The following is a 7,548-nucleotide window of genomic DNA, read 5'->3' as shown; positions in this document are numbered from 1 at the left end:
CCCTTTCTTTTTCTTGTTTGGTTTTGTTTCCTCTTTCCCATTGTTCATTCCATCTGATAAAATCCTTCTTTATGACCTGACTACTGTCTAATGTGGAAGTATTTGCAGATCCTCTACTTGATTTCATGCCACCATGGGGGGGTAGGGAGGAGAGAGAGGGGGAGAAAATTTGAAACTCAAGGGATTGAATTGAATCTTGTAAACTAAAAGTAAACAAATTAATAAAGAACAAAATTTAAAAAAAAACAATGATAAACAAAAATAGTTACAAGTATAATTTTTCCATGTTCAAATATAAACAGTTTAACCTAAAAAAAAGAAAGCTAAGGCATGGGTAACAGCTAACAAACAAAAGATTACCAAAAGTTTTATTCTTTAAAGGAATAACCCTTGGCTATCTGAAGAATCACTCATTTGCCAATGGTTTCTGAAAGCCAAGGTTTTGCTGTAGACATCCACGTTCAGTGTTCTTTTCTTGCCACCAAACAAAACAAAAATTATTACATTTTATCAATTACTTATGCCTGTTCCATCAAACGAATAACAAACAGCTCAATAAAGTCAAACTTTCATTCTTTCCTGTTTTATTGTTTATACTGCCATCTTCTTTTCCACAATGTGTTTTACATTTCTATTTCATTTCTCTTCTGACTCAATAATATGTGTGTAATGCCTCATGTCTTTCAAAATGTTTTAAAATGTATTTATTCTCTAACCATTATAACAACCATGGTAAGGTGGATAGGACAGAAATGTTTATTCCCATTTGATAGATGAAGAAACTGAGGTCTAGATTGGTTATGAAACCTGCCCAAGATGGAATTTACTTGTTAACAGTCAGAATTCAGGGTTAGGAAGGATGCTAAAAGGATGGAAGAATAGTGTCAGCTAAGGTTGAGCAAGGCATGAAGCCCGATCCTGATTCCTCATCCAGTGGAGGTTCTTTGAAGAACATCACACAGATAATATCTAGAGGCAATCGAGAAAACTATAGCAACTCCTAAATTTTGCCTTGTCCCTGGCCTTGCTTCCTCTCTGTGGTAAGAGGAAGTATCTAGAACACTCCTATATATTAAGGCTATTTAACCAAAACAAGGAACTTTCCCCTTAATCCTTCCCCTAATCCCTGATTGACAAACTCTGACCTGTCAAGAGGTAGTTTATACCCAATTTAGCTTCCCTCTAATTACACTTATATAATCCTTGTTCTTTGTTCCTTTGGGGAGTCTCTGACCTGAGGATGGGGCCCCCTCACTGGCAAACCCTCCTTGGTTCCCAAATTTCTGCTTCTGCTTTGTTCCAGCACTGACAACTTTACCTTCAGATTTTTTTAGAAATGAAAAAAAAATCCCTATCAATTGCTTCTAATGTAGTTCTGCTAGAACATTATCTCTACCGTAGAGCAAAAGAACAAAAGAAAGAACCCTTCTGGGTTTTTTGTTTATCTTTCTGTGTTTTTTTTTCAGCTCAATCACATCATTCCACAAACATGGATTGAGTGGCTTCTATGTCCAGAAATCTGAGTCATCATGTCCTGAATTTAAAACTTACAGGTTGTCTTGGCAAACCCATTTTCCAAATACAGAAACAAGGCCCAGAGTTCAATGATTTGCCCCAGGGCCCCATAGGTAGTTCTTGAAAGAGTCAGGATTTTAAACTGGATAGGTTTGGAGGTCAGAAGAGATCAGCTCTTCAGTATACTCTCATTATGCCCAATAGAGACCTCTCCCTTTTCTAAGTTCCCAGAGCACTTGCTATTTGGGCAGAGTGTAAAAACAGCACTGGGTCAGGAATCTGGAAAACCTGAGTTCAAATTCAGCCTCAAACACTTACTGGCTGTATGACCTTGAAGAAGTCACTTAATATTTTTATGCTTCAGTTACTTTAACTGTACAGTGGTGATAATAATAGCACCTACCTCTGAGGGTTGTTAGGATCAAATGAGACATCTGTAAAGTGCTTGGCACAATAGTTGTTCCCATTCCCACCTCCCCCACCAAAAACAAAATACACAATCTTCTGTTCCTATAGCTTTCTGTTTCTGAACGTTAGCTGGAAGGGACATTGTACATCAGGTAATCCAGCTAGGTGTAATGACTTATTCCAGGTCCTATTGCTAGGAAGTGACAGTGCATTAGATGGATTTCTAGTGCCGAGGTTTTCCTACAATCCCTGGTCAGCCTCCTGCCATGTGTTAGCTAGTTCTGCTTCATGTGGGATAGCTTCATTTCTCCATCAAACAATCAATTAATTCAGCATTTGTTAAGAACCTGTCCTCCTGTCTGGGGAAAAAAATGAAACACCAGCCTTCAAGAGACTCCCATTGTAATTGGGGAAACAACCCGGCCATGAAACAGAAAAATCAAAGCAGGTATGAGACTGCAAATTCCCTGAATGTTGTGTCACCTGTGTGAAGGGGCTAAAGGTGGGGAATGGATCTTCTGGCTGAATATTTTAGCACCCTACCTTCTTCACTAGAGCCAGAACTGGAAAATGTGACACAGGCAAAACTTGTCTTTTCCATATTCATAGTGGGGCAGGGGGTGGGGGGGGGGGGAAGAAAGGGAAGGAGGAAGGAGGGAAAGAAGGAAGAAAGGAAGGAAGGGAGGGAGGCAGGAAGGAAACAAAAAGGGAGGGATGGAGGAAGAAAGAGAGGAAGAAGGGAGGCGAGAGGGAGGGAGGGAGTGAAAAAGGAAGGAAGAAAAGATGGAAGAAAGCTGGAGGAGTAAAAGGGAGGAAGAAATGAGGAAATAAACTTACATAAATCACCTATTACATGCCAGGCACTGTACAAAATAGTTTCACAGCTATTATTTCACCTGATCCTCATAAGAATCCTAGGAGGTAGGTACTATTATTACCCCCATTTTACAGTGGAGGAAACTGAGGCAAACAGATGTTCAGTGACTTACCCATGTTCACACAGCTAGTTATGTGTCTGAAGCCAGATTTGTACTCAGGTCTTCCTGACTCCAGATCCACTTTGCTGACACCAGACTGCCCAGGATTACTGACAAGCAGTATCAGTCCAAGGTTCCAAGAATAGTGGCCCCTAGACCATATGCCCTGCTTCCATCCCAGTCCCCATAAGGGGGGGTCATCCAGAGGAACAACCCCTGGGAAGGGGTCTGCCAACCCTGCTAAAACTGCCACTACCACCTATGGACAGGTAAACCCAAGAAGCCTCAGAAGAGCAACAGTTCCCAAGTGATTGGCCCCTTGCAGAGATGCACGCTGGTCACTGCCTGAGGTTGCTGAAGGCCCAACTTCCTTAGGAGCCACAGCCACTAAAGAACCAGAAAGCAAAGTTCTTCCCAAAGTCCTCGGCACCATCAAAGGGTTTTATCAATTGAAATGACACTACAAAAGATGCATTTCCAAGTTTTTGCATTTATTTGACTTGCATCTGAAACTTTCTGATGTTTTTTGTCTCCTTTTTAGAAAGTGAACTCCTTGAAAGCAGAAACTGCCTTCACTTTCTATTTGTATCCCAGCACTCAGCACCATGCTTCGCATATAGTAAGCACTCCACAAATGTTCATTCATTCATCCACGTCCCAGATTCATTCAAGTCCCAGCTGTGTTGGGTAGGAATAGAGCATCTCTTTACCTACTAACTTAAAACTAACAAGTTATCTCCTAATCCATGCACACATAAGGTCAGTCTTGCTCCAATCAAAGAGTTCACAGGATTTTAGAATTGAGATGGACCCTAGAAATCCAACTCTCATTTTATAAATGAAGAAACTGAGTCCAGAGAATAAGTTGCTTAAGATCACATAGCTAGTTACATACTTGCTATCCTGCCCTAGGTGCCTCTGGACAAGTGACTTAACCCCACAGAGTCTCAGTTTCCTCATATACAAATGGGGATAACAGGGCTATGAGGAGAATTGAATGAGTTGAACTATGTAAAGTGCTTTGCAAACTTTCCAACCCTTTACAATTTTGAGCTATCAGAAGTAGCAGCAGCAGCTACAGTGACAGCAAGGCTAAGAACAAACTGCAGATTTCTTAAATCCCAGTCTAACTCTCCTTGGTGGAGAGACCACATGGCTGACCATGGGGTACATCAGAGAAGACTGAAGACTGGAAGAAATCAAATCTATTCCTCCTAGCTCAAAATTAACTGAAAATCTGATTTTAAAGGCAAACAGACCTTAATAGGAAGAAACCTTTTATCACATAAACTGCCAAGGAGGAGTCAGCAGGATGTCACCAAAGGCCAACAGCAAGTGGCTTATAAATTTAACTATTTTAAAAGGGAATACCCACATTAGAGACCAAATATAAGGCAGCAGTCAGCTTCCTTATGACTCTGCTTTTAAAAAGAATGAAGTCACTTTGTTACTCTTAACTAGGTCCTTTTCATCTGGAAATCTATAATTTATGATTGATGTGTCAGATTAATTTTTGCATCCTCTGACTTCTCCTGGGCATTAATCTTATCCACATCTCATTGGAAGTCAATAAATAATAAATAAAATGTATAATCTGAATAATGTATAATTTCAAGGTGTGATTTTAAAAGAGTTGTTGCATATTTTTGCCCATCAGATTTTTTTTTCCTGTACTGGGATCAAATTTGTTTTCTTTGGACCACATCTCATTTCATTCTCACCCCCTGTCCCCCCCCCCATTGTTTAAGGAATTTTTATTAAAGCAAGAATTTTATAATCCAAATTACATTTCTTTGCTCAGCTATCAAATCTGTTATCTAAAACAGTGGTGATATTCTGAGCTTTTCCACAGTAAAGAATTATAAAATTAAAGAAAGGAATGCTTTAAATTTTTGTACTGTGCTGAAAATCCCCCCCCCCATAAAACATTTGTTTTTATATTTTACTATTTTTCTGGGGGGGGGGTCTTTTTTTTGGTTTTTTTTTTGTTTTTTTGGTTTTTTTTTTTTTGCTTTTAAATCAATAAGTAATCTAGGACTAGCATTAAGTTTGCTAGACCTGGCACTTGCTCGGTACATCAAGTTCAAAGTTTCCTTTCCATTTTTTCTTTATTTCATATTTTGCTATGTTTTTTTTTCCCCCACAACATTTAAGTTTTTAGATGTTTAGACATTTTTCTTCGGTGAAGCAGAGGTTCCATTTCTCCGTCAGTTGTCTTCTCTTTTACACAGCGGGCACGTCAGGAGCACTGTTCACTGCTTTCTGGGCAGCCTCTTTCGCCTGGTGGGCCTGCAGCACGGCTACAGCTTCATCCACCTTAGAACGCAGAGACTCAGGAGACTCGAGCATGTGAAGAAGCTCCGAGTTGTCGATTTCCAGCAACATGCCAGTGATTTTCCCGGCCAGAGTAGGGTGCATGGCCTGAATGAGTGGAAACAGCCGTTCACCCAACATCTGCTTCTGCTCCTGCGGAGGGGCGGATGCCAGCATGGAAGCAGTTAAAGGTTCCTGACCTTGCACGTGGACAGCAGGTTGTTGCATGGTAACCTGTGGCTGAGCATTAAGATGCTGTTGAGGATTGCGAACGCCAGCAGCATACTTATACTGCGGAACTGAGCGGACAGCAGGACCTGCGGCAGCTGCTGCCCCCGCTGGACGTGGACCCATCGTCTGAGTCGAGGTGTTCGCCACACGTGTGGACACCACTCGTGGCACCTGTGAAGAAGCTGGTCTCATTGTACTGAATGGCGGCCTGGGAGCCGCTGGGCGGATAGCACCAGGCATGTTCTGGAATGGATGAGGTCTGGCGCCCTGAGCAGTCCAGCGAGGGCTTGGTCTGAGAGGAGCGATTTGGCTGGCAGGATAGTAGGCAGCCCGGTTCTGAGTCTGAGGAATAGCTGCCATGAAGTAACCTGAAGGAGGCTGATAAGGGTTGATCACAGGGTTGGGCACAGCTCTGACACTGGCCATTCTCTGCATGTACTGGTTTGTGAGGTGAGCCTGCCGCTCCTCCTTGCGCTGTGCTAAAGCTATGTACAAGGGCTTGGTGGCCACGATCCTGCCATTCATTTCTGTGACGGCTTTGGTGGCTTCCTCTGGCGAGGAGAAGCACACGAAGCCAAAGCCTTTGCTGCGGCCCCCTTCCATCATCACCTTCGCGCTGGTGATTGTACCGAATGGGGAGAACTCTTTGCGCAGGCGCTCGTCATCAATCCCATCGTCCAGATTTTTCACATACAGGTTCACACCCTGGTACCTGGTGATCCTGTCCTGCTTCATCTGTTCAAATTTGCGCTTGAGTTCTGTCTGCCGCTCTACTTTTTTCTGAGCCCGGCCCACATAGATTTTTTTCCCATTCAGTTCTTTTCCATTCATCTCATCTACAGCCTTTTGGGCATCTTCGTGCCTCTCAAAGTTCACAAAGCCAAACCCTTTGGACGTGCCACTCTCATCAGTCATGACTTTGACACTTAAAGCAGGTCCAAACTTACCAAAGAGCCTCTTAAGTCTCAGATCGTCCATGTCCTCGCCAAAATTCTTGATGTAAACGTTGGTGAACTCTTTGGCCCTGGCCCCGAGCTCTGCCTCCCTCTCTTTGCGGGATTTAAAGCGCCCCACAAAGACCTTGCGGTCGTTCAGAAGCATCCCATTCATTTTGTCAATAGCCCTCTCTGCTGCCTCTCGTGTCTCAAAGTGTACAAATCCATAGCCCTTGGACCCATTTTCATCACATACCACCTTACAGGAGAGGATGTTCCCGAAGGCTGAGAAGGTATCGAACAAAGCCTTGTTGTCAATGGACTTATCCAGGTTTTTGATGAAGATGTTGCCCACGCCGCTCTTGCGGAGGGAGGGGTCCCTCTGGGACCACATGATGCGCACCGGCTTGCCCTTGATGACATCGAAATTCATGGTCTCCAGGGCTCGCTCGGCGTCGGCCGGCTGCTGGAAGTTGACATAGGCGTAGCCCAGGGAGCGCCTGGTGATCATGTCCCTGCAGACGCGGATGGAGAGGATGGGCCCGGCCGGGCTGAACTTCTCGTACAGCATCGCCTCGCTCACCTCGGGGTGCAGGTCCCCCACGTACAGCGAGGCCGTGGGGTAGCTGGGGGCGCTGGGGTGCATGTCGCCGCCGCCTCTCGACGAGGAGGATGAAAGAGCAGGAGGAGGAGGAGGAGGAGGAGGAAGAGGAGGGAAAGGAGGGGGAGGAAGAGGAGGAGGAGGAGGAGGAGGAGGAGGAGGAAGAGAAGAAGGGCCACAGGCTGCCACCACCGCCTCTGCCGCCGCCGCCGCCGCCTCCGCTGCCTCCGCTGCCTCCGAGAGCTTTCCGGCAAGAGGAAAGGAACGGGTGGGGGGCCGCAGTCTGGAGCCGGGGTGGGGGCTGGGCGGGGGGAGTGGAGGGGAGAGAGGGCGAGCGCGGAGGGACAAAAATCTACGGGAATCGGAATCGAAAACGGCTCCACGGCGGCGCAGCAGCGGAGGGGGCGGTGGCAGGGGCGGCGACAGGGCCAGGGGCGGCTCGCTAGCTTGCTCGCTCCTTCGCCCCCTCCGCCGCCGGGGGCTGCGGGCGGCCCGGCCGCTGGGAGGTGGCCGTGGTGCTGGCCGGGCCCCGGCACCCGGCGCTCCCTCCCCGGCGGATTCCTGGGGG

The 7,548-nt window shown here is 45.7% G+C and overlaps 1 pseudogene; it reads right to left on the bottom strand.

Moving 5' to 3' along the window:
* Positions 1-3,370: 3,370 nt before the first annotated feature.
* On the bottom strand, positions 3,371-7,243 carry LOC138142642 (polyadenylate-binding protein 1 pseudogene; annotated as a pseudogene).
* Between the last annotated feature and the right edge of the window lie 305 nt (positions 7,244-7,548).

This window comes from Petaurus breviceps, unplaced genomic scaffold, assembly GCF_028583685.1.
Source record: "Petaurus breviceps papuanus isolate PSGF00001 unplaced genomic scaffold, PetGlider_PUasm1.0 90601, whole genome shotgun sequence".
Lineage (NCBI taxonomy): Eukaryota > Metazoa > Chordata > Mammalia > Diprotodontia > Petauridae > Petaurus > Petaurus breviceps.
Note: the sequence above shows the minus strand (reverse complement) of the source record. Positions and strands in the feature narration are given on the sequence as shown.